We start from the raw sequence: 26,304 nt of genomic DNA, 5'->3' as shown, positions 1-26,304 counted from the left end.
CAGTCAACAAAAAGTGTCTTTGGATTGTCCATGAGGAGCTTCTCTTTGTACTCTTTCCGTGCCTTGTCTGGTACTGTGGTGACCTCTGCACAGAGGGAAGAGCAGGGGGCCAAAGAGGGCTCTGCATTTCGGTGGGAGAGGAACTCTGCTGCCATTGTTGGGCTCAGGGGCTTCAATACCGCTCACTTCTCTCTTCAGTGCTAATTAATGTTGCAGCCGGGTTCTTTATGAAGTTAAATATCTAGAGATTATTGTAATGCTCTTTTCATTCTAGGCTTTCGAGGTAGCTTCAGACTGAACAGTAAGAATCCTTCCAGGTCATTTTGTCCAAAATCAGGATGTAGGTTTGGAGTTTTGATTTGGAGTGAAGGTTATGTTGTGGAGGGTATTATCATGTATATATCCTTGTAAAAAAATCCAAGTTTATACAACCCTAAATCTATCTTTCTGTAAAAACATGCACCTATCCCTCTCTCTATTTCTTGCTTCCTCTGGCTCTCTTCCATCACTCTCTCGCTCTCTTCCATCACTCTCTCGCTCTCTCTCCTCTTGCTTTTCTCTCTCTTTCTGTTTCTTTCATTTTCCCTTTCTATCTCTTTTCTATCTCACCTATCTTTCTCCCTTCAGGAGTTTCATCTCAACAAGAAATAACGAGGGCGGGCTGGAGAGAGGAGGGGGGTGGGCAGTGTAGGGTAATGGGAAAGAGGGTGACAGGAGGAGAGGAGAGAGAGATTGGGAGAGGGGGGTAGAGAGACAGAGACAGAGACAGAGAGACAGAGAGAGAGAGTGAGATTGGGAGAGAGAGAGAGAGAGATTGGGAGTGAGATTGGGAGAGGGGGAAGAGAGAGAGAGAGAGACAGAGACAGAGAGAGTGAGAGATAGTGAGATTGGGAGAGTGAGATTGGGAGAGGGGGAAGAGAGACAGAGAGAGAGACAGATAGAGAGAGTGAGTGAGAGAGAGAGTGAGATTGGGAGAGTGAGATTGGGAGAGGGGGGAGAGACAGAGAGAGACAGATAGTGAGAGAGAGAGTGTGAGATTGGGAGAGGGGGGAAGAGACAGAGAGAGAGACAGATAGAGAGACAGATAGAGAGTGAGAGAGAAGACAGGCTATGTGCTCACTGCCCACAAAATGAGGTGGAAACTGAGCTGCACTTCCTAACCTCTTGCCCAATGTATGACCATATTAGAGAGACATATTTCCCTCAGATTACAGAGATCCACAAAGAATTTGAAAACAAATCCAATTTTGAAAAACTCCCATATCTACTGGGTGAAATTCCACAGTGTGCCATCACAGCAGCAAGATTTGTGACCTGTTACCACGAGAAAAGGGCAACCAGTGAAGAACACACACCATTGTAAATACAACCCATATCTATGCTTATTTATTTTATCTTGTGTCCTTTACCATTTGTACATTGTTAAAACACTGTATATATATATAATATGACATTTGTAATGTCTTTATTGTTTTGAAACTTCTGTATGTGTAGTGTTTACTGTTAATTTGTATTGTTTATTTCACTTTATATATTCACTTTATATATTATCTACCTCACTTGCTTTGGCAATGTTAACACATGTTTCCCATGCCAATAAAGCCATTGAATTGAATTGAATTGAGAGAGTGTGAGATTGGGAGAGGGGGGGAAGAGACAGAGAGAGAGACAGAGAGAGAGACAGATAGAGAGAGTGAGAGGGAGAGACAGATAGAGAGACAGAGACGGGGACAGATAGAGAGGGAGAGAGAGACAGAGAGTGAGAGAGACAGAGAGATTGGGAGAGGGGGAGAAGAGAGACAGATAGACAGAGAGAGAGACAGAGAGAGACAGAGAAGGGGAGGGAGAGACAGAGACAGATAAATAGAGAGACAGAGACAGACAGAGACAGATAGAGATAGAGACAGATAGAGACAGACAGAGAGAGAGAGAGACAGATAGAGAGAGATTGGGAGAGGGGGGAGAAGAGAGACAGATAGACAGAGAGAGAGACAGAGAGAGACAGAGAAGGGGAGGGAGAGACAGAGACAGATAAATAGAGAGAGAGACAGATAGAGAGAGAGAGATAGACAGATAGAGAGACAGAGAGAGACAGAGAAAGAGATGGACAGAGAGAGAGAGAGACAGAGAGAGAGAGAGACAGAGAGAGATACAGAGAGAGAGAGAGACAGAGAGAGATACAGAGAGAGAGAGACAGAGAGAGAGACAGAGAGAGATACACAGAGAGAGAGAGAGAGACAGAGAGAGAGACAGAGATAGAGAGCGAGAGAGAGAGAGACAGAGACAGAGAGTGAGAGAGAGTAGTGATAGATAGAGGAGTTAGATGAATAGAGGAGTTAGATGGATGTGGGGACACTGAGAAAAGGGGGCGAGAGATGGATTGAGGGAGAGACAGGACAGAGCTAAGGGTACCTGTAACCAATTCAGCGACTGACAATGCTTTTAAAATAGGAAACAGAGAGTAACGGAAGGGCTTAATTCACAGACGTGTTAAGCCGATTTGTGATTTCGATTTTCTGTGTTTGCGAGAGTGTGTGTGTATAGGAGTGTGTCTGTCTGTCTCTGTGTGAGTGTGTGCGTGCGTTTAAGAAAGATATACTAGATTGTATATATTCATGAGAATCTTATATGTATGAGAATGTGTTTTTGGATCTATATTCAATTAATGTTTGTGTCAGCGTGTGTATGTCATACTGAGTGTGTGTGTGTGTGTGTGTCATACTGAGTGTGTGTGTGTGTATGTCATACTGAGTGTGTGTGTGTGTATGTCATACTGAGTGTGTATGTGTGTGTGTCATACTGAGTGTGTGTGTGTGTGTGTGTGTCATACTGAGTGTGTGTGTGTGTATGTCATACTGAGTGTGTGTGTGTGTGTGTGTGTCATACTGAGTGTGTCATACTGAGTGTGTGTGTGTGTGTGTGTGTGTGTGTGCGTGTGTGAGCTGCTAACAGGAGAAGAGGATAAAGTGCAGCTAGTTAAAGATGGCATTGATCCTCATCTAGAGAGGAGAGATGTCAGACATCAAGGTTGTTAGATGAGCTGTAAAGCCCTCACTCTGTTGTGAAGCAGCCTTTACAGACTAACTCATGATTGAGCTAGGTAACTGTAGAGGCCCCGGGGCCCCTAATAGCAGGATTGCCCACCTTCAGGGCATACTGTAGGTATTGTGCACTGCCACCAAAGCACCTGCAGAGGAAAAACAGGTTAGGCTACTGGTATTGCATAAGTCATTCAGTGCTAGTGTGTGTGTGTGTGTGTGTGTGTGTGTGTGTGTGTGTGTGTGTGTGTGTGTGTGTGTGTGTGTGTGTGTGGTGAGCAGAAAATGCTAGTTCAGATAGTCTTTGTGTGCTGCCTGCCATGGCGGCACCAGGTTCCAGGGCCTCGCGGGCTCCTTTCCAGGCTCGTAAACCCTAAGAAGAGAGGCTGGATTGTGGAGTGTATTTCACTAATCCACAGCACAAATCCCACCTAGGGCTATCAGACAGACAGGGCTGCCCTCTCTTTGCAGCAGCCACGTGGCAAAGGCTAAGATACAAGTCTGAGGTACAGACTACCTGATAGCCTACCCGAAACACCACAATGTACACTTTGACTATACCTAGAGAGCCCCTATCACCAAGATTGAACAAACAGAAACCAAAGAAAGAAAAAAGGGACACACCAAGACATTCTGAGACGAACGTAGAGACTTTGAGCATTTCTAAAACATCGTCACAAAATATACTACAGCAAGCGGGGGAGTATCAGACTAACTGATATGTGAGGGTACACATCGGTGACCGCGCAAATCAACAAGAAATCCAGTTAAGCCGATTAGGCCGACCCTGTGGCTGTGATATGCTCTGGTGAGACTGCTTCACCGCCCCAGATGTGCGTTGGCTGCAGCCACCTTGACCGTTACACGGCACGGTTACGACATGTCTGTCAACGGTCTCACTGTCCCGTGTGAGTGCCTGGAAACTCTGGCGTGGTGAATTACAAGGTCAGGGATGGCTTGTGGTTGCCGTGGTAACGGGGCACCAAAACAAACGCCGGCACGGCGTTCCCTGAAGCGGCCGTGGAATCGTTGTGGGACAGAGAGTGTGTGTGTGTGTGTGTGAGCGGTCTGTGTCTCAGGAGGAGATAGACGGGACATGGGGCTCTGGTATTTGACTTTTCTTCATGGGAGGTCTAGTCTCCAGGGATGGGCTAATGATTTATCAACTGTCCTCTGACTGACTTAGAGAATGAATAAACTCATCAGAAAGAGTAACAATCAAAGCTGAGGCCAGGATCTGTATCAGAGTCAGAGGAAAACGCTGGAATTGCTGTTTTATCGAGGCAATGAATACATTTCTCCAAATTGTGCTTGTAGAAACAAATTGAAATGTATTGTAAGCAACTCTGACAAACATGCTGCATTCAATACCGCTATAACACTACAAGCCAGTAAAACATCACTATCAATATCACTAATAACATCAATACTAACCTGGTCCCAGATCTGTTTGTGCTTTTCATCACTATCAATATCACTAATAACATCAATACTAACCTGGTCCCAGATCTGTTTGTGCTTCTACCTACACACCATTGTCATTGTCAAGCCAAATGTTTTGCATGACAGTTCCATAAAGAGTTGGCAAGAGAGCAGAAACAGAAAGGCACCCAGGCTACACCAATACATCTCCTACTGACCAAACCAACGGTCTAGAACACAGAACAGACTGGCACCCAGGCTACACCAATACATCTCCTACTGACCAAATCAACGGTCTAGAACACAGAACAGACTGGCACCCAGGCTACACCAATACATCTCCTACTGACCAAACCAACGGTCTAGAACACAGAACAGACTGGCACCCAGGCTACACCAATACATCTCCTACTGACCAAACCAACGGTCTAGAACACAGAACAGACTGGCACCCAGGCTACACCAATACATCTCCTACTGACCAAATCAACGGTCTAGAACACAGAACAGACTGGCACCCAGGCTACACCAATACATCTCCTACTGACCAAACCAACGATCTAGAACACAGAACAGACTGGCACCCAGGCTACACCAATACATCTCCTACTGACCAAACCAACGGTCTAGAACACAGAACAGACTGGCACCCAGGCTGCACCAATACATCTCCTACTGACCAAACCAACGGTCTAGAACACAGAACAGACCCTCTGTAACCATATTTGCTGGCAGAGACACGTGAGTTGCAGTTGTTTTCTGACAGAAGGGAAAATCAGCAGAGCCATTTTACGCGCACGTACTGAGAGCAGCTCAAGGACAGCCTGAGACCGAACCGAAGCCCCGGCTCAAATTCTGTCTACTAATCAAATTCAGAACATAATGTTCTCCTGCTGAACCAAAGTGCATCGTACAGTGGGACGATTCAGTGCTTCCCATGAAGGGAGATAATTAGGATTCTATCTAAAGTCGCTGCAAGAAAGACCATGGTACGATGCAGAGGAACTCAGTGAATATGCTGCAACTTGCACACACATGAAATACATATCAAACCAGCATAATGTAGTGACCACATCAGTCACCAGGAAAAAACAACAATATTGTGTATGGCTAGTTTATCTGCTGCAGTTGTTTAGCACTGTGGAGTGTGTGTGTTTGCATCTTAATGTGTGGGTTTGCCGGAGAAGGGGCCACGTAAAACTGGCTATGGTTCTAGCCCACTCAACTATCCCAGGTCTACTGATCTACTGCTGGCTTTAGCTCACAGCCCAAGTATTGCTGGCAACACCACCCTCCCAGCTGGCACATCTACACCACACCACAGCTTCAAAGAACATCAGTACTGGAAGGGGCAGGTGAGAGTGGGAAAGATGAAGAGAGAGAGAGAGGAGATGGAGTGAGAGAGGAGTTGGAGAAGAGAAAGATGAGGAGACAGTGTGAGAGAATGATACAAGGAAAGATAAATGGAGAGAGAGAGAGAGAGAGAGAGAGAGAGCGGAGATGGAGTGAGAGAGGAGTTGGAGAAGAGAAAGATGAGGAGACAGTGTGAGAGAGAATGATACAGGGAAAGATAAATGGAGAGAGCGAGAGAGAAGCGAGTTGAAGCCTCATTCGTTTTTTTAACGGCAATTGAAAACAAGCTGTCGTTTTCTTTTGAAGTTTTCGCTTTAAGCAACGAGGATACACAAATTTCTGCAAACTGTTGTCTTTTCATTTTTTTCCTCTCTCTCTCCATCTCCTGAAGAAGCACTCTGCTGAGGGGTATAGCACTCAGGCACAGTCTGGCTATGGTTGTCAAACTCAATCTAGTGAGATAAACAAAAAGACAGCAGTGTAGCAGCAGCCAGCAAACTATTTCTCAAAGAACACGTTCACTTCTCACTTGTGATTTAACACCTTCAAAATTCCAAACTGCCACAGACAGTAGCACACTCGATGCCTACCTGGGTTCAACTACTATTCAATATCCTTTCAAATACTCTATCTGGCATCGTGTAAACTCGCTGTGCATAATGGTTGAATAGAGTCGTCCCAAAAGTGCAAACCCTGCAACATCTTGTGATGGCTAAAAAGGCTAAAAAGCAAACGCTCAAAGTATTTGATAAACTTCAACTATTCAGTATTTGAACCCAGGTATGCGCTCTAGTGTAGTGATTCTGATTGGTTATGGCGATGACCTCTCCCCTTACCATGCTCCGCCGCCTACATATTGCGCCAGACACCAGGAAAACACTCCCCCCAGAACGGCCCATTGGTCTAACACGCTGTGAACGCACACAGCCCCAAATTGCAGCACAGTCAATTGGTTTAATACTTTAAGGCGCCCCCCTGAACGCTAGACTAGCACGCTCCGTTAGTTCAATGTGTTTCATTGGATCGGCGGCACGGGTGCAGACATAAAGAGAGACAGATTGGGGGGTGTTACCCATTGACGAGTGGAGGGGGGTTTGGGGAGGGCGGCAGCTTTGGTTAGGGCACGGACGAGGCCATGGGGACAGAGAGAGAGGAGGAAACATGGAACATAGGAAGGGAGCAGAGGGGACGCTACTGTATAGCTAGTATTAGGCTGTTACAGGCCATATAAACTCTCACGATACAAGCCTATAGATGGAGGGACTGACAGCCTATAGATGGAGGGACTGACAGCCTATAGATGGAGGGACTGACAGCCTATAGATGGAAGGACTGACAGCCTTTAGATGGAGGGACTGACAGTCTATAGATGGAGGGACTGACAGCCTATAGATGGAGGGACTGACAGCGTATAGATGGAGGGACCGACAGCCTATAGATGGAGGGACTGAAAGTCTATAGATGGAGGGACTGACAGCCTATAGATGGAGGGACTGACAGCCTATAGATGGAGGGACTGACAGCCTTTAGATGGAGGGACTGACAGCCTATAGATGGAGGGACTGACCGCCTATAGATGGAGGGACTGACAGCCTATAGATAGAGGGACCGACAGCCTATATATGGAGGGACTGACAGCCTATAGATGGAGGGACTGACAGCCTATAGATGGAGGGACTGACAGCCTATAGATGGAGGGACTGACAGCCTATAGATGGAGGGACTGACAGCCTATAGATGGAGGGACTGACAGCTTATAGATGGAGGGACTGACAGCCTATAGATGGAGGGACTGACAGCCTATAGATGGAGGGACTGACAGATACCCTCATGGGTCATGTAAGACCACCACTGACAGCCTATAGATGGAGGGACTGACAGATACCCTCGTGGGTTATGTAAGACCAACACTGACAGCCTATAGATGGAGGGACTGAGAGAAACCCTCGTGGGTTATGTAAGACCAACACTGACAGCCTATAGATGGAGGGACTGACACCCTATAGATGGAGGGACTGACAGCCTATAGATGGAGGGACTGGCAGCCTATAGATGGAGGGACTGACAGCCTATAGATGGAGGGACTGACAGCCTTTAGATGGAGGGACTGACAGCTTATAGATGGAGGGACTGACAGCTTATAGATGGAGGGACTGACAGCCTTTAAATGGAGGGAAAGACAGCTTATAGATGGAGGGACTGACAGCCTATAGATGGAGGGACTGACAGCGTATAGATGGAGGGACCGACAGCCTATAGATGGAGGGACTGACAGTCTATAGATGGAGGGACTGACAGCCTATAGATGGAGGGACTGACAGCCTATAGATGGAGGGACTGACAGCCTATAGATGGAGGGACTGACAGCCTATAGATGGAGGGACTGACAGCCTTTAGATGGAGGGACTGACAGCCTATAGATGGAGGGACTGACAGCCTATAGATGGAGGGACTGACAGCCTATAGATAGAGGGACCGACAGCCTATATATGGAGGGACTGACAGCCTATAGATGGAGGGACTGACAGCCTATAGATGGAGGGAATGACAGCCTATAGATGGAGGGACTGACAGCCTATAGATGGAGGGACTGACAGCCTATAGATGGAGGGACTGACAGCTTATAGATGGAGGGACTGACAGCCTATAGATGGAGGGACTGACAGCCTATAGATGGAGGGATTGACAGCCTATAGATGGAGGGAACTGACAGCTTATAGATGGAGGGACTGACAGCCTATAGATGGAGGGACTGACAGCCTATAGATGGAGGGACTGACAGATACCCTCATGGGTCATGTAAGACCACCACTGACAGCCTATAGATGGAGGGACTGACAGATACCCTCGAGGGTTATGTAAGACCAACACTGACAGCCTATAGATGGAGGGACTGAGAGAAACCCTCGTGGGTTATGTAAGACCAACACTGACAGCCTATAGATGGAGGGTCTGACACCCTATAGATGGAGGGACTGACAGCCTATAGATGGAGGGACTGGCAGCCTATAGATGGAGGGACTGACAGCCTATAGATGGAGGGACTGACAGCCTTTAGATGGAGGGACTGACAGCTTATAGATGGAGGGACTGACAGCTTATAGATGGAGGGACTGACAGCCTTTAGATGGAGAGACTGACAGCTTAAAGATGGAGGGACTGACAGCCTTTAGATGGAGGGACTGACAGCTTATAGATGGAGGGACTGACAGCCTTTAGATGGAGGGACTGACAGCCTATAGATGGAGGGACTGACAGCCTATAGATGGAGGGACTGACAGCCTATAGATAGAGGGACCGACAGCCTATAGATGGAGGGACTGACAGCCTATAGATGGAGGGACTGACAGCCTATAGATGGAGGGACTGACAGCCTATAGATGGAGGGACTGACAGCCTATAGATAGGGTGACCGACAGCCTTTAGATGGAGGGACTGACAGCCTATAGATTAGAGGGACTGGCAGCCTATAGATTGAGGGACTGACAGCCTATAGATGGAGGGACTGACAGCTTATAGATGGAGGGACTGACAGCTTATAGATGGAGGGACTGACAGCTTATAGATGGAGGGACTGACAGCCTATAGATGGAGGGACTGACAGCTTATAGATGGAGGGACTGACAGCCTATAGATGGAGGGACTGACAGCTTATAGATGGAGGGACTGACAGCTTATAGATGGAGGGACTGACAGCCTTTAGATGGAGGGACTGACAGCTTATAGATGCAGGGACTGACAGCCTTTAGATGGAGGGACTGACAGCCTATAGATGGAGGGACTGACAGCCTATAGATGGAGGGACTGACAGCCTATAGATGGAGGGACTGACAGCCTATAGATGGAGGGACTGACAGCCTTTAGATGGAGGGACTGACAGCTTATAGATGGAGGGACTGACAGCTTATAGATGGAGGGACTGACAGCCTTTAGATGGAGAGACTGACAGCTTAAAGATGGAGGGACTGACAGCCTTTAGATGGAGGGACTGACAGCTTATAGATGGAGGGACTGACAGCCTTTAGATGGAGGGACTGACAGCCTATAGATGGAGGGACTGACAGCCTATAGATGGAGGGACTGACAGCCTATAGATAGAGGGACCGACAGCCTATAGATGGAGGGACTGACAGCCTATAGATGGAGGGACTGACAGCCTATAGATGGAGGGACTGACAGCCTATAGATGGAGGGACTGACAGCCTATAGATAGGGTGACCGACAGCCTTTAGATGGAGGGACTGACAGCCTATAGATTAGAGGGACTGGCAGCCTATAGATTGAGGGACTGACAGCCTATAGATGGAGGGACTGACAGCTTATAGATGGAGGGACTGACAGCTTATAGATGGAGGGACTGACAGCTTATAGATGGAGGGACTGACAGCCTATAGATGGAGGGACTGACAGCTTATAGATGGAGGGACTGACAGCCTATAGATGGAGGGACTGACAGCTTATAGATGGAGGGACTGACAGCTTATAGATGGAGGGACTGACAGCCTTTAGATGGAGGGACTGACAGCTTATAGATGCAGGGACTGACAGCCTTTAGATGGAGGGACTGACAGCCTATAGATGGAGGGACTGACAGCCTATAGATGGAGGGACTGACAGCCTATAGATGGAGGGACTGACAGCCTATAGATGGAGGGATCGACAGCCTATAGATAGAGAGACCGACAGCCTATAGATGGAGGGACCGACAGCCTATAGATGGAGGGACTGACAGCCTATAGATGGAGGGACTGACAGCCTATAGATGGAGGGACTGGCAGCCTATAGATGGAGGGACTGACAGCCTATAGATGGAGGGACTGACAGCCTATAGATGGAGGGACTGACAGCCTATAGATGGAGGGACTGACAACCTATAGATGGAGGGAACTGACAGCTTATAGATGGAGGGACTGACAGCCTATAGATGGAGGGACTGACAGCCTATAGATGGAGGGACTGATAGATACCCTCATGGGTCATGTAAGACCACCACTGACAGCCTATATATGGAGGGACTGACAGATACCCTTGTGGGTTATGTAAGACTAACACTGACAGCCTATAGATGGAGGGACTGACAGATACCCTCGTGGGTTATGTAAGACCAACACTGACAGCCTATAGATCGAGGGCTGGCAGATACCCTCGTGGGTTATTTAAGACCAACACTGACAGCCTATAGATGGAGGGACTGACAGCCTATAGATGGAGGGACTGACAGCCTATAGATGGACGGACTGACAGATACCCTCGTGGGTTATGTAAGACCAACACTGACAGCCTATAGATGGAGGGACTGACAGATACCCTCGTGGGTTATGTAAGACCAACACTGACAGCCTATAGATGGAGGGACTGACAGCCTATAGATGGAGGGACTGACAGATACCCTCGTGGGTTATGTAAGACCAACACCGACAGCCAATAGATGGAGGAACTGACAGATACCCTCGTGGGTTATGTAATACCAACACTGACAGCCAATAGATGGAGGGACTGACAGATACCCTCGTGGGTTATGTAAGACCAACACTGACAGCCTATAGATGGAGGGACTGGCAGCCTATAGATGGAGGGACTGACAGCCTATAGATGGAGGGACTGACAGCCTATAGATGGAGGGACTGACAGCCTATAGATGGAGGGACTGACAGCCTATAGATGGAGGGACTGACAGCCTATAGATGGAGGGACTGACAGATACCCTCATGGGTCATGTAAGACCACCACTGACAGCATATAGATGGAGGGACTGACAGATACCCTCGTGGGTTATGTAAGACCAACACTGACAGCCTATAGATGGAGCGACTGACAGATACCCTCGTGGGTTATGTAAGACCAACACTGACAGCCTATAGATGGAGGGCTGGCAGATACCCTCGTGGGTTATGTAAGACCAACACTGACAGCCTATAGATGGAGGGACTGACAGCCTATAGATGGAGGGACTGACAGATACCCTCGTGGGTTATTTAAGACCAACACTGACAGCCTATAGATGGAGGGACTGACAGATATCCTCGTGGGTTATGTAAGACCAACACTGACAGCCAATAGATGGAGGGACTGACAGATACCCTCGTGGGTTATGTAAGACCACCACTGACAGCCAATAGATGGAGGAACTGACAGATACCCTCGTGGGTTATGTAAGACCAACACTGACAGCCTATAGATGGAGGGACTGACAGCCTATAGGTGGAGGGACTGACAGATACCCTCGTGGGTTATGTAAGACCAACACCGACAGCCAATAGATGGAGGGACTGACAGATACCCTCGTGGGTTATGTAAGACCAACACTGACAGCCTATAGATGGAGGGACTGGCAGCCTATAGATGGAGGGACTGACAGCCTATAGATGGAGGGACTGACAGCCTATAGATGGAGGGACTGACAGCCTATAGATGGAGGGACTGACAGCCTATAGATGGAGGGAACTGACAGCTTATAGATGGAGGGACTGACAGCCTATAGATGGAGGGACTGACAGCCTATAGATGGAGGGACTGACAGATACCCTCATGGGTCATGTAAGACCACCACTGACAGCATATAGATGGAGGGACTGACAGATACCCTCGTGGGTTATGTAAGACACACACTGACAGCCTATAGATGGAGGGACTGACAGATACCCTCGTGGGTTATGTAAGACCAACACTGACAGCCTATAGATGGAGGGCTGGCAGATACCCTTGTGGGTTATGTAAGACCAACACTGACAGCCTATAGATGGAGGGACTGACAGCCTATAGATGGAGGGACTGACAGATACCCTCGTGGGTTATGTAAGACCAACACTGACAGCCTATAGATGGACGGACTGACAGATATCCTCGTGGGTTATGTAAGACCAACACTGACAGCCAATAGATGGAGGGACTGACAGATACCCTCGTGGGTTATGTAAGACCAATACTGACAGCCAATAGATGGAGGGACTGACAGATACCCTCGTGGGTTATGTAAGACCAACACTGACAGCCTATAGATGGAGGGACTGACAGCCTATAGATGGAGGGACTGACAGATACCCTCGTGGGTTATGTAAGACCAACACCGACAGCCAATAGATGGAGGGACTGACAGATACCCTCGTGGGTTATGTAAGACCAACACTGACAGCCAATAGAGGGAGGGACTGACAGATACCCTCGTGGGTTATGTAAGACCAACACTGACAGCCTATAGATGGAGGGACTGGCAGCCTATAGATGGAGGGACTGACAGCCTATAGATGGAGGGACTGACAGCCTATAGATGGAGGGACTGACAGCCTATAGATGGAGGGAACTGACAGCTTATAGATGGAGGGACTGACAGCCTATAGATGGAGGGACTGACAGCCTATAGATGGAGGGACTGACAGATACCCTCATGGGTCATGTAAGACCACCACTGACAGCATATAGATGGAGGGACTGACAGATACCCTCGTGGGTTATGTAAGACCAACACTGACAGCCTATAGATGGAGGAACTGACAGATACCCTCGTGGGTTATGTAAGACCAACACTGACAGCCTATAGATGGAGGGCTGGCAGATACCCTTGTGGGTTATGTAAGACCAACACTGACAGCCTATAGATGGAGGGACTGACAGCCTATAGATGGAGGGACTGACAGATACCCTCGTGGGTTATGTAAGACCAACACTGACAGCCTATAGATGGAGGGACTGACAGATATCCTCGTGGGTTATGTAAGACCAACACTGACAGCCAATAGATGGAGGGACTGACAGATACCCTCGTGGGTTATGTAAGACCAACACTGACAGCCAATAGATGGAGGGACTGACAGATACCCTCGTGGGTTATGTAAGACCAACACTGACAGCCTATAGATGGAGGGACTGACAGCCTATAGATGGAGGGACTGACAGATACCCTCGTGGGTTATGTAAGACCAACACCGACAGCCAATAGATGGAGGGACTGACAGATACCCTCGTGGGTTATGTAAGACCAACACTGACAGCCAATAGAGGGAGGGACTGACAGATACCCTCGTGGGTTATGTAAGACCAACACTGACAGCCTATAGATGGAGGGACTGGCAGCCTATAGATGGAGGGACTGACAGCCTATAGATGGAGGGACTGACAGCCTATAGATGGAGGGACTGACAGCCTATAGATGGAGGGACTGACAGCCTATAGATGGAGGGAACTGACAGCTTATAGATGGAGGGACTGACAGCCTATAGATGGAGGGACTGACAGCCTATAGATGGAGGGACTGACAGATACCCTCGTGGGTTATGTAAGACCAACACCGACAGCCAATAGATGGAGGGACTGACAGATACCCTCGTGGGTTATGTAAGACCAACACTGACAGCCAATAGATGGAGGGACTGACAGATATCCTCGTGGGTTATGTAAGACCAACACTGACAGCCAATAGATGGAGGGACTGACAGATACCCTCGTGGGTTACGTAAGACCAACACTGACAGCCAATAGATGGAGGGACTGACAGATACCCTCGTGGGTTATGTAAGACCAACACTGACAGCCTATAGATGGAGGGACTGACAGCCTATAGATGGAGGGACTGACAGATACCCTCGTGGGTTATGTAAGACCAACACCGACAGCCAATAGATGGAGGGACTGACAGATACCCTCGTGGGTTATGTAAGACCATCACTGACAGCCAATAGATGGAGGGACTGACAGATACCCTCGTGGGTTATGTAAGACCAACACTGACAGCCTATAGATGGAGGGACTGGCAGCCTATAGATGGAGGGACTGACAGCCTATAGATGGAGGGGCTGACAGCCTATAGATGGAGGGACTGACAGCCTATAGATGGAGGGACTGACAGCCTATAGATGGAGGGACTGACAGCCTATAGATGGAGGGACTGACAGATACCCTCATGGGTCATGTAAGACCACCACTGACAGCCTATAGATGGAGGGACTGACAGATACCCTCGTGGGTTATGTAAGACCAACACTGACAGCCTATAGATGGAGGGACTGACAGATACCCTCGTGGGTTATGTAAGACCAACACTGACAGCCTATAGATGGAGGGACTGAGAGAAACCCTCGTGGGTTATGTAAGACCATCACTGACAGCCAATAGATGGAGGGACTGACAGATACCCTCGTGGGTTATGTAAGACCAACACTGACAGCCTATAGATGGAGGGACTGGCAGCCTATAGATGGAGGGACTGACAGCCTATAGATAGAGGGACTGACAGATACCCTCATGGGTCATGTAAGACCACCACTGACAGCCTATAGATGGAGGGACTGACAGCCTATAGATGGAGGGACTGACAGCCTATAGATGGAGGGAACTGACAGCTTATAGATGGAGGGACTGACAGCCTATAGATGGAGGGACTGACAGCCTATAGATGGAGGGACTGACAGATACCCTCATGGGTCATGTAAGACCACCACTGACAGCCTATAGATGGAGGGACTGACAGATACCCTCGTGGGTTATGTAAGACCAACACTGACAGCCTATAGATGGAGGGACTGACAGATACCCTCGTGGGTTATGTAAGACCAACACTGACAGCCTATAGATGGAGGGACTGACAGATACCCTCGTGGGTTATGTAAGACCAACACTGACAGCCTATAGATGGAGGGACTGACAGCCTATAGATGGAGGGACTGACAGATACCCTCGTGGGTTATGTAAGACCAACACTGACAGCCTATAGATGGAGGGACTGACAGCCTATAGATGGAGGGACTGACAGATACCCTCGTGGGTTATGTAAGACCAACACTGACAGCCTATAGATGGAGGGACTGACAGCCTATAGATGGAGGGACTGACAGATACCCTCGTGGGTTATGTAAGACCAACACTGACAGCCTATAGATGGAGGGACTGACAGCCTATAGATGGAGGGACTGACAGATACCCTCGTGGGTTATGTAAGACCAACACCGCCAGCCAATAGATGGAGGGACTGACAGATACCCTCGTGGGTTATGTAAGACCAACACTGACAGCCAATAGATGGAGGGACTGACAGATATCCTCGTGGGTTATGTAAGACCAACACTGACAGCCAATAGATGGAGGGACTGACAGATACCCTCGTGGGTTATGTAAGACCAACACTGACAGCCAATAGATGGAGGGACTGACAGATACCCTCGTGGGTTATGTAAGACCAACACTGACAGCCTATAGATGGAGGGACTGACAGCCTATAGATGGAGGGACTGACAGATACCCTCGTGGGTTATGTAAGACCAACACCGACAGCCAATAGATGGAGGGACTGACAGATACCCTCGTGGGTTATGTAAGACCATCACTGACAGCCAATAGATGGAGGGACTGACAGATACCCTCGTGGGTTATGTAAGACCAACACTGACAGCCTATAGATGGAGGGACTGGCAGCCTATAGATGGAGGGACTGACAGCCTATAGATGGAGGGGCTGACAGCCTATAGATGGAGGGACTGACAGCCTATAGATGGAGGGACTGACAGCCTATAGATGGAGGGAACTGACAGCTTATAGATGGAGGGACTGACAGCCTATAGATGGAGGGACTGACAGCCTATAGATGGAGGGACTGACAGATACCCTCGTGGGTTATGTAAGACCAACACCGACAGCCAATAGATGGAGGGACTGACAGATACCCTCGTGGGTTATGTAAGACCATCACTGACAGCCAATAGATGGAGGGACTGACAGATACCCTCGTGGGTTATGTAAGACCAACACTGACAGCCTATAGATGGAGGGACTGGCAGCCTATAGATGGAGGGACTGACAGCCTATAGATGGAGGGGCTGACAGCCTATAGATGGAGGGACTGACAGCCTATAGATGGAGGGACTGACAGCCTATAGATGGAGGGAACTGACAGCTTATAGATGGAGGGACTGACAGCCTATAGATGGAGGGACTGACAGCCTATAGATGGAGGGACTGACAGATACCCTCATGGGTCATGTAAGACCACCACTGACAGCCTATAGATGGAGGGACTGACAGATACCCTCGTGGGTTATGTAAGACCAACACTGACAGCCTATAGATGGAGGGACTGACAGATACCCTCGTGGGTTATGTAAGACCAACACTGACAGCCTATAGATGGAGGGACTGAGAGAAACCCTCGTGGGTTATGTAAGACCATCACTGACAGCCAATAGATGGAGGGACTGACAGATACCCTCGTGGGTTATGTAAGACCAACACTGACAGCCTATAGATGGAGGGACTGGCAGCCTATAGATGGAGGGACTGACAGCCTATAGATAGAGGGACTGACAGATACCCTCATGGGTCATGTAAGACCACCACTGACAGCCTATAGATGGAGGGACTGACAGCCTATAGATGGAGGGACTGACAGCCTATAGATGGAGGGAACTGACAGCTTATAGATGGAGGGACTGACAGCCTATAGATGGAGGGACTGACAGCCTATAGATGGAGGGACTGACAGATACCCTCATGGGTCATGTAAGACCACCACTGACAGCCTATAGATGGAGGGACTGACAGATACCCTCGTGGGTTATGTAAGACCAACACTGACAGCCTATAGATGGAGGGACTGACAGATACCCTCGTGGGTTATGTAAGACCAACACTGACAGCCTATAGATGGAGGGACTGAGAGAAACCCTCGTGGGTTATGTAAGACCAACACTGACAGCCAATAGATGGAGGGACTGACAGATACCCTCGTGGGTTATGTAAGACCAACACTGACAGCCTATAGATGGAGGGACTGACAGCCTATAGATGGAGGGACTGACAGATACCCTCGTGGGTTATGTAAGACCAACACTGACAGCCTATAGATGGAGGGACTGACAGCCTATAGATGGAGGGACTGACAGATACCCTCGTGGGTTATGTAAGACCAACACTGACAGCCTATAGATGGAGGGACTGACAGCCTATAGATGGAGGGACTGACAGATACCCTCGTGGGTTATGTAAGACCAACACCGCCAGCCAATAGATGGAGGGACTGACAGATACCCTCGTGGGTTATGTAAGACCAACACTGACAGCCAATAGATGGAGGGACTGACAGATATCCTCGTGGGTTATGTAAGACCAACACTGACAGCCAATAGATGGAGGGACTGACAGATACCCTCGTGGGTTATGTAAGACCAACACTGACAGCCAATAGATGGAGGGACTGACAGATACCCTCGTGGGTTATGTAAGACCAACACTGACAGCCTATAGATGGAGGGACTGACAGCCTATAGATGGAGGGACTGACAGATACCCTCGTGGGTTATGTAAGACCAACACCGACAGCCAATAGATGGAGGGACTGACAGATACCCTCGTGGGTTATGTAAGACCATCACTGACAGCCAATAGATGGAGGGACTGACAGATACCCTCGTGGGTTATGTAAGACCAACACTGACAGCCTATAGATGGAGGGACTGGCAGCCTATAGATGGAGGGACTGACAGCCTATAGATGGAGGGGCTGACAGCCTATAGATGGAGGGACTGACAGCCTATAGATGGAGGGACTGACAGCCTATAGATGGAGGGAACTGACAGCTTATAGATGGAGGGACTGACAGCCTATAGATGGAGGGACTGACAGCCTATAGATGGAGGGACTGACAGATACCCTCATGGGTCATGTAAGACCACCACTGACAGCCTATAGATGGAGGGACTGACAGATACCCTCGTGGGTTATGTAAGACCAACACTGACAGCCTATAGATGGAGGGACTGACAGATACCCTCGTGGGTTATGTAAGACCAACACTGACAGCCTATAGATGGAGGGACTGAGAGAAACCCTCGTGGGTTATGTAAGACCAACACTGACAGCCAATAGATGGAGGGACTGACAGATACCCTCGTGGGTTATGTAAGACCAACACTGACAGCCAATAGATGGAGGGACTGACAGATACCCTCGTGGGTTATGTAAGACCAACACTGACAGCCTATAGATGGAGGGACTGACAGCCTATAGATGGAGGGACTGACAGATACCCTCGTGGGTTATGTAAGACCAACACTGACAGCCTATAGATGGAGGGACTGACAGATATCCTCGTGGGTTATGTAAGACACACACTGACAGCCTATAGATGGAGGGACTGACAGATACCCTCGTGGGTTATGTAAGACCAACACTGACAGCCTATAGATGGAGGGCTGGCAGATACCCTTGTGGGTTATGTAAGACCAACACTGACAGCCTATAGATGGAGGGACTGACAGCCTATAGATGGAGGGACTGACAGATACCCTCGTGGGTTATGTAAGACCAACACTGACAGCCTATAGATGGAGGGACTGACAGATATCCTCGTGGGTTATGTAAGACCAACACTGACAGCCAATAGATGGAGGGACTGACAGATACCCTCGTGGGTTATGTAAGACCAACACTGACAGCCAATAGATGGAGGGACTGACAGATACCCTCGTGGGTTATGTAAGACCAACACTGACAGCCTATAGATGGAGGGACTGACAGCCTATAGATGGAGGGACTGACAGATACCCTCGTGGGTTATGTAAGACCAACACCGACAGCCAATAGATGGAGGGACTGACAGATACCCTCGTGGGTTATGTAAGACCAACACTGACAGCCAATAGAGGGAGGGACTGACAGATACCCTCGTGGGTTATGTAAGACCAACACTGACAGCCTATAGATGGAGGGACTGGCAGCCTATAGATGGAGGGACTGACAGCCTATAGATGGAGGGACTGACAGCCTATAGATGGAGGGACTGACAGCCTATAGATGGAGGGAACTGACAGCTTATAGATGGAGGGACTGACAGCCTATAGATGGAGGGACTGACAGCCTATAGATGGAGGGACTGACAGATACCCTCATGGGTCATGTAAGACCACCACTGACAGCATATAGATGGAGGGACTGACAGATACCCTCGTGGGTTATGTAAGACCAACACTGACAGCCTATAGATGGAGGAACTGACAGATACCCTCGTGGGTTATGTAAGACCAACACTGACAGCCTATAGATGGAGGGCTGGCAGATACCCTTGTGGGTTATGTAAGACCAACACTGACAGCCTATAGATGGAGGGACTGACAGCCTATAGATGGAGGGACTGACAGATACCCTCGTGGGTTATGTAAGACCAACACTGACAGCCTATAGATGGAGGGACTGACAGATATCCTCGTGGGTTATGTAAGACCAACACTGACAGCCAATAGATGGAGGGACTGACAGATACCCTCGTGGGTTATGTAAGACCAACACTGACAGCCAATAGATGGAGGGACTGACAGATACCCTCGTGGGTTATGTAAGACCAACACTGACAGCCTATAGATGGAGGGACTGACAGCCTATAGATGGAGGGACTGACAGATACCCTCGTGGGTTATGTAAGACCAACACCGACAGCCAATAGATGGAGGGACTGACAGATACCCTCGTGGGTTATGTAAGACCAACACTGACAGCCAATAGAGGGAGGGACTGACAGATACCCTCGTGGGTTATGTAAGACCAACACTGACAGCCTATAGATGGAGGGACTGGCAGCCTATAGATGGAGGGACTGACAGCCTATAGATGGAGGGACTGTTAGCCTATAGATGGAGGGACTGACAGCCTATAGATGGAGGGACTGACAGCCTATAGATGGAGGGAACTGACAGCTTATAGATGGAGGGACTGACAGCCTATAGATGGAGGGACTGACAGCCTATAGATGGAGGGACTGAGAGATACCCTCGTGGGTTATGTAAGACCAACACCGACAGCCAATAGATGGAGGGGAGATACCCTCGTGGGTTATGTAAGACCAACACCGACAGCCAATAGATGGAGGGACTGACAGAAACCCTCGTGGGTTATGTAAGACCAACACTGACAGCCAATAGATGGAGGGACTGACAGATATCCTCGTGGGTTATGTAAGACCAACACTGACAGCCAATAGATGGAGGGACTGACAGATACCCTCGTGGGTTATGTAAGACCAACACTGACAGCCAATAGATGGAGGGACTGACAGATACCCTCGTGGGTTATGTAAGACCAACACTGACAGCCTATAGATGGAGGGACTGACAGCCTATAGATGGAGGGACTGACAGATACCCTCGTGGGTTATGTAAGACCAACACCGACAGCCAATAGATGGAGGGACTGACAGATACCCTCGTGGGTTATGTAAGACCATCACTGACAGCCAATAGATGGAGGGACTGACAGATACCCTCGTGGGTTATGTAAGACCAACACTGACAGCCTTTAGATGGAGGGACTGGCAGCCTATAGATGGAGGGACTGACAGCCTATAGATGGAGGGGCTGACAGCCTATAGATGGAGGGACTGACAGCCTATAGATGGAGGGACTGACAGCCTATAGATGGAGGGAACTGACAGCTTATAGATGGAGGGACTGACAGCCTATAGATGGAGGGACTGACAGCCTATAGATGGAGGGACTGACAGATACCCTCATGGGTCATGTAAGACCACCACTGACAGCCTATAGATGGAGGGACTGACAGATACCCTCGTGGGTTATGTAAGACCAACACTGACAGCCTATAGATGGAGGGACTGACAGATACCCTCGTGGGTTATGTAAGACCAACACTGACAGCCTATAGATGGAGGGACTGAGAGAAACCCTCGTGGGTTATGTAAGACCATCACTGACAGCCAATAGATGGAGGGACTGACAGATACCCTCGTGGGTTATGTAAGACCAACACTGACAGCCTATAGATGGAGGGACTGGCAGCCTATAGATGGAGGGACTGACAGCCTATAGATAGAGGGGCTGACAGCCTATAGATGGAGGGACTGACAGCCTATAGATGGAGGGACTGACAGCCTATAGATGGAGGGAACTGACAGCTTATAGATGGAGGGACTGACAGCCTATAGATGGAGGGACTGACAGCCTATAGATGGAGGGACTGACAGATACCCTCATGGGTCATGTAAGACCACCACTGACAGCCTATAGATGGAGGGACTGACAGATACCCTCGTGGGTTATGTAAGACCAACACTGACAGCCTATAGATGGAGGGACTGACAGATACCCTCGTGGGTTATGTAAGACCAACACTGACAGCCTATAGATGGAGGGACTGAGAGAAACCCTCGTGGGTTATGTAAGACCAACACTGACAGCCAATAGATGGAGGGACTGACAGATACCCTCGTGGGTTATGTAAGACCAACACTGACAGCCAATAGATGGAGGGACTGACAGATACCCTCGTGGGTTATGTAAGACCAACACTGACAGCCTATAGATGGAGGGACTGACAGCCTATAGATGGAGGGACTGACAGATACCCTCGTGGGTTATGTAAGACCAACACTGACAGCCTATAGATGGAGGGACTGACAGATATCCTCGTGGATTATGTAAGACCAACACTGACAGCCAATAGATGGAGGGACTGACAGATACCCTCGTGGGTTATGTAAGACCAACACTGACAGCCAATAGATGGAGGGACTGACAGATACCCTCGTGGGTTATGTAAGACCAACACTGACAGCCTATAGATGGAGGGACTGACAGCCTATAGATGGAGGGACTGACAGATACCCTCGTGGGTTATGTAAGACCAACACCGCCAGCCAATAGATGGAGGGACTGACAGATACCCTCGTGGGTTATGTAAGACCAACACTGACAGCCAATAGATGGAGGGACTGACAGATATCCTCGTGGGTTATGTAAGACCAACACTGACAGCCAATAGATGGAGGGACTGACAGATACCCTCGTGGGTTATGTAAGACCAACACTGACAGCCAATAGATGGAGGGACTGACAGATACCCTCGTGGGTTATGTAAGACCAACACTGACAGCCTATAGATGGAGGGACTGACAGCCTATAGATGGAGGGACTGACAGATACCCTCGTGGGTTATGTAAGACCAACACCGACAGCCAATAGATGGAGGGACTGACAGATACCCTCGTGGGTTATGTAAGACCAACACTGACAGCCAATAGATGGAGGGACTGACAGATACCCTCGTGGGTTATGTAAGACCAACACCGACAGCCAATAGATGGAGGGACTGACAGATACCCTCGTGGGTTATGTAAGACCATCACTGACAGCCAATAGATGGAGGGACTGACAGATACCCTCGTGGGTTATGTAAGACCAACACTGACAGCCTATAGATGGAGGGACTGGCAGCCTATAGATGGAGGGACTGACAGCCTATAGATGGAGGGGCTGACAGCCTATAGATGGAGGGACTGACAGCCTATAGATGGAGGGACTGACAGCCTATAGATGGAGGGAACTGACAGCTTATAGATGGAGGGACTGACAGCCTATAGATGGAGGGACTGACAGCCTATAGATGGAGGGACTGACAGATACCCTCATGGGTCATGTAAGACCACCACTGACAGCCTATAGATGGAGGGACTGACAGATACCCTCGTGGGTTATGTAAGACCAACACTGACAGCCTATAGATAGAGGGACTGACAGATACCCTCGTGGGTTATGTAAGACCAACACTGACAGCCTATAGATGGAGGGACTGAGAGAAACCCTCATGGGTTATGTAAGACCAACACTGACAGCCAATAGATGGAGGGACTGACAGATACCCTCGTGGGTTATGTAAGACCAACACTGACAGCCAATAGATGGAGGGACTGACAGATACCCTCGTGGGTTATGTAAGACCAACACTGACAGCCTATAGATGGAGGGACTGACAGCCTATAGAAGGAGGGACTGACAGATACCCTCGTGGGTTATGTAAGACCAACACTGACAGCCTATAGATGGAGGGACTGACAGATATCCTCGTGGGTTATGTAAGACCAACACTGACAGCCAATAGATGGAGGGACTGACAGATACCCTCGTGGGTTATGTAAGACCAACACTGACAGCCAATAGATGGAGGGACTGACAGATACCCTCGTGGGTTATGTAAGACCAACGCTGACAGCCTATAGATGGAGGGACTGACAGCCTATAGATGGAGGGACTGACAGATACCCTCGTGGGTTATGTAAGACCAACACCGCCAGCCAATAGATGGAGGGACTGACAGATACCCTCGTGGGTTATGTAAGACCAACACTGACAGCCAATAGATGGAGGGACTGACAGATACCCTCGTGGGTTATGTAAGACCAACACTGACAGCCAATAGATGGAGGGACTGACAGATACCCTCATGCGTTATGTAAGACCAACACTGACAGCCAATAGATGGAGGGACTGACAGATACCCTCGTGGGTTATGTAAGACCAACACTGACAGCCAATAGATGGAGGGACTGACAGATACCCTCGTGGGTTATGTAAGACCAACACTGACAGCCAATAGTTGGAGGGACTGACAGATACCCTCGTGGGTTATGTAAGACCAACACTGACAGCCTAGTCATACTTAGAAATGTAAAACATATAAAAAATGGACGCTGTATTCACAACAATCCAGCACCTATTACAGCCTGCGGAGTTGCCCGAGGCCGGCTGTTCTCTATGTATGTCACAAATACACTCTCACACACCCATACTGTGCAGGAAACAGCGTAAACCCCAGACCCTCATACAGCACACCTGCCCCACACACAAACAGCAGCCAAGCCTTGATCTTCTCATCTCTGTAGCATCTGTAGCACCGGGGGCTCCCGTCATGGAGGCTGGCTGGTTAGAAGAAGGCAGGAGAGGAGCTGGCTGGGAGGCTGGTGGTGCCCTGCTGGGGCCAGATTGCATGTTGCTAGTCTCCCAGCGTGGGGGTAACTGAGACGGGGAGGCCAGGTGGTAATGGGCGCAGCAGGGAGCAGCAGTAGGGTAGTAGGAGGGCTTCTCTATGGATAGTGGTGCTGCTGGTGATGCTGGATCAGGAGCTACGGTGTTGCATTGTTCCTGCTTAGCTGGCATCACATCTGTACAGTAGTTGTCTTTGATACTGCCTGTGTGTAAATGATCTCAGTCACTAGGAACACTAGGAAAGTCTCAGATATGGCTCTGGAGGACCCACACAGTGCCTTTAGGTATGATGTAGTGTATGAAGACCAATAGGACGGCTTTGGGATCCACCTTTCTTCAGATACTCCAGCCTCCGTCACGAGGCCGCATTTTCAGTCCCTCACAGTCGTGCAATAGTAATAACATATTGGTAACATGGCAATAGACGAACACACCACAGTGATACCAGTATAAAAAGCTACGTGCTGCGGTAAAGCTCAGAGCCAGGATGGGAGATTTGGCTGCAAAAGCAGAACCATTAGGAGCACTGAAAGCATCAGCTCTCATAAAAAAAAAACTCATACAGACTGGTCTAATGCATGGGACCTACTAATTGCCTTTTACCCAAACAAGAGACTAAGTTGTCTTAAATTGGGAATCCAGTCTGTTGCATTACAGTAACTGCTATTATTAGCTACTCTGTGTGAAAAATGAAATAGATAACTATACGTACCGGTAGTTACTGTAGGTATAATTGAGGTTGTATTCCAGCTAGAAGGATCCTTTTTTGAGTTAGATATCTGTTGAGCTTGTGGGTGGTACATATTTATGACAGGAGATCTTGTAGTGTATGTTAATATGACATGAAACGCCGGTCCTCTTGTAGCTCAGTTTGTAGAGCATGGCGTTTGCAACGGCTAAGTCCCGGAACCACCTGCATGTAAAATGTATGTCTCTCTGGATAAAAGTATCTGCCAAATGGTATATATGGTCCTTTACCATTCGGCCATCAGATTTGCCACCAATGCTCCTCATAGGACACATCACTGCACTCTATACTCCTCTGTAAACTGGTCATCTCTGTATACCAGTCGCAAGACCCACTGGTTGATGCTTATTTATAAAACCCTCTTAGGCCTCACTCCCCCCTATCTGAGATATCTACTGCAACCCTCCTCCTCCACATACAACACCCCGTTCTGCCAGTCACATTCTGTTAAAGGTCCCCAAAGCACACATATCCCTGGGTCGCTCGTCTTTTCAGTTCGCTGCAGCTAGCGACTGGAACGAGCTGCAACAAACACTCAAACTGGACAGTTTTATCTCCATCTCTTCATTCAAAGACTCAATCGTGGACACTCTTATTGACAGTTGCTTTGTGTGAGGTATTGTTGTTTCTACCTTCTTGCCTTTTGTGCCGTTGTCTGTGCCCAATCATGTTTACCATGCTACCATGTTGTGCTGCTGCCATGTTGTGTTGCTACCAGGTTGTTGTCATGTGGTGTTGCTGTCATGCCATGATGTCCTCATAGGTCTCGATGTAGTGTTGTGGTGTCTCTCTTGTTGTGATGTGTGTTTTGTCCTATATTTTTATTATATTTATTTCTAATCCCATCCCCCGTCCCGCAGGAGGCCTTTTGACATTTGGTAGACTGTCATTGTAAATGAGAATTTGTTCGTCACTGACTTGCCTAGTTAAATAGAGGTTAAATCAAAATGAAATACAAATAAATAAACATAATTTTTATATTAGTAATATA

At 48.6% G+C, this 26,304-nt stretch overlaps 1 protein-coding gene across 2 annotated transcripts in view; it reads right to left on the bottom strand.

The window, feature by feature from the left end:
- The window catches only part of LOC139373332 (RNA-binding motif, single-stranded-interacting protein 3-like), a 397,992-nt gene that overhangs the window by 23,216 nt on the left and 348,472 nt on the right, over positions 1–26,304 (bottom strand). The window lies entirely within an intron of this gene.

Source organism: Oncorhynchus clarkii, chromosome 18 (assembly GCF_045791955.1).
Source record: "Oncorhynchus clarkii lewisi isolate Uvic-CL-2024 chromosome 18, UVic_Ocla_1.0, whole genome shotgun sequence".
NCBI lineage: Eukaryota > Metazoa > Chordata > Actinopteri > Salmoniformes > Salmonidae > Oncorhynchus > Oncorhynchus clarkii.
This window is presented reverse-complemented; position numbering and strand designations above follow the sequence as displayed.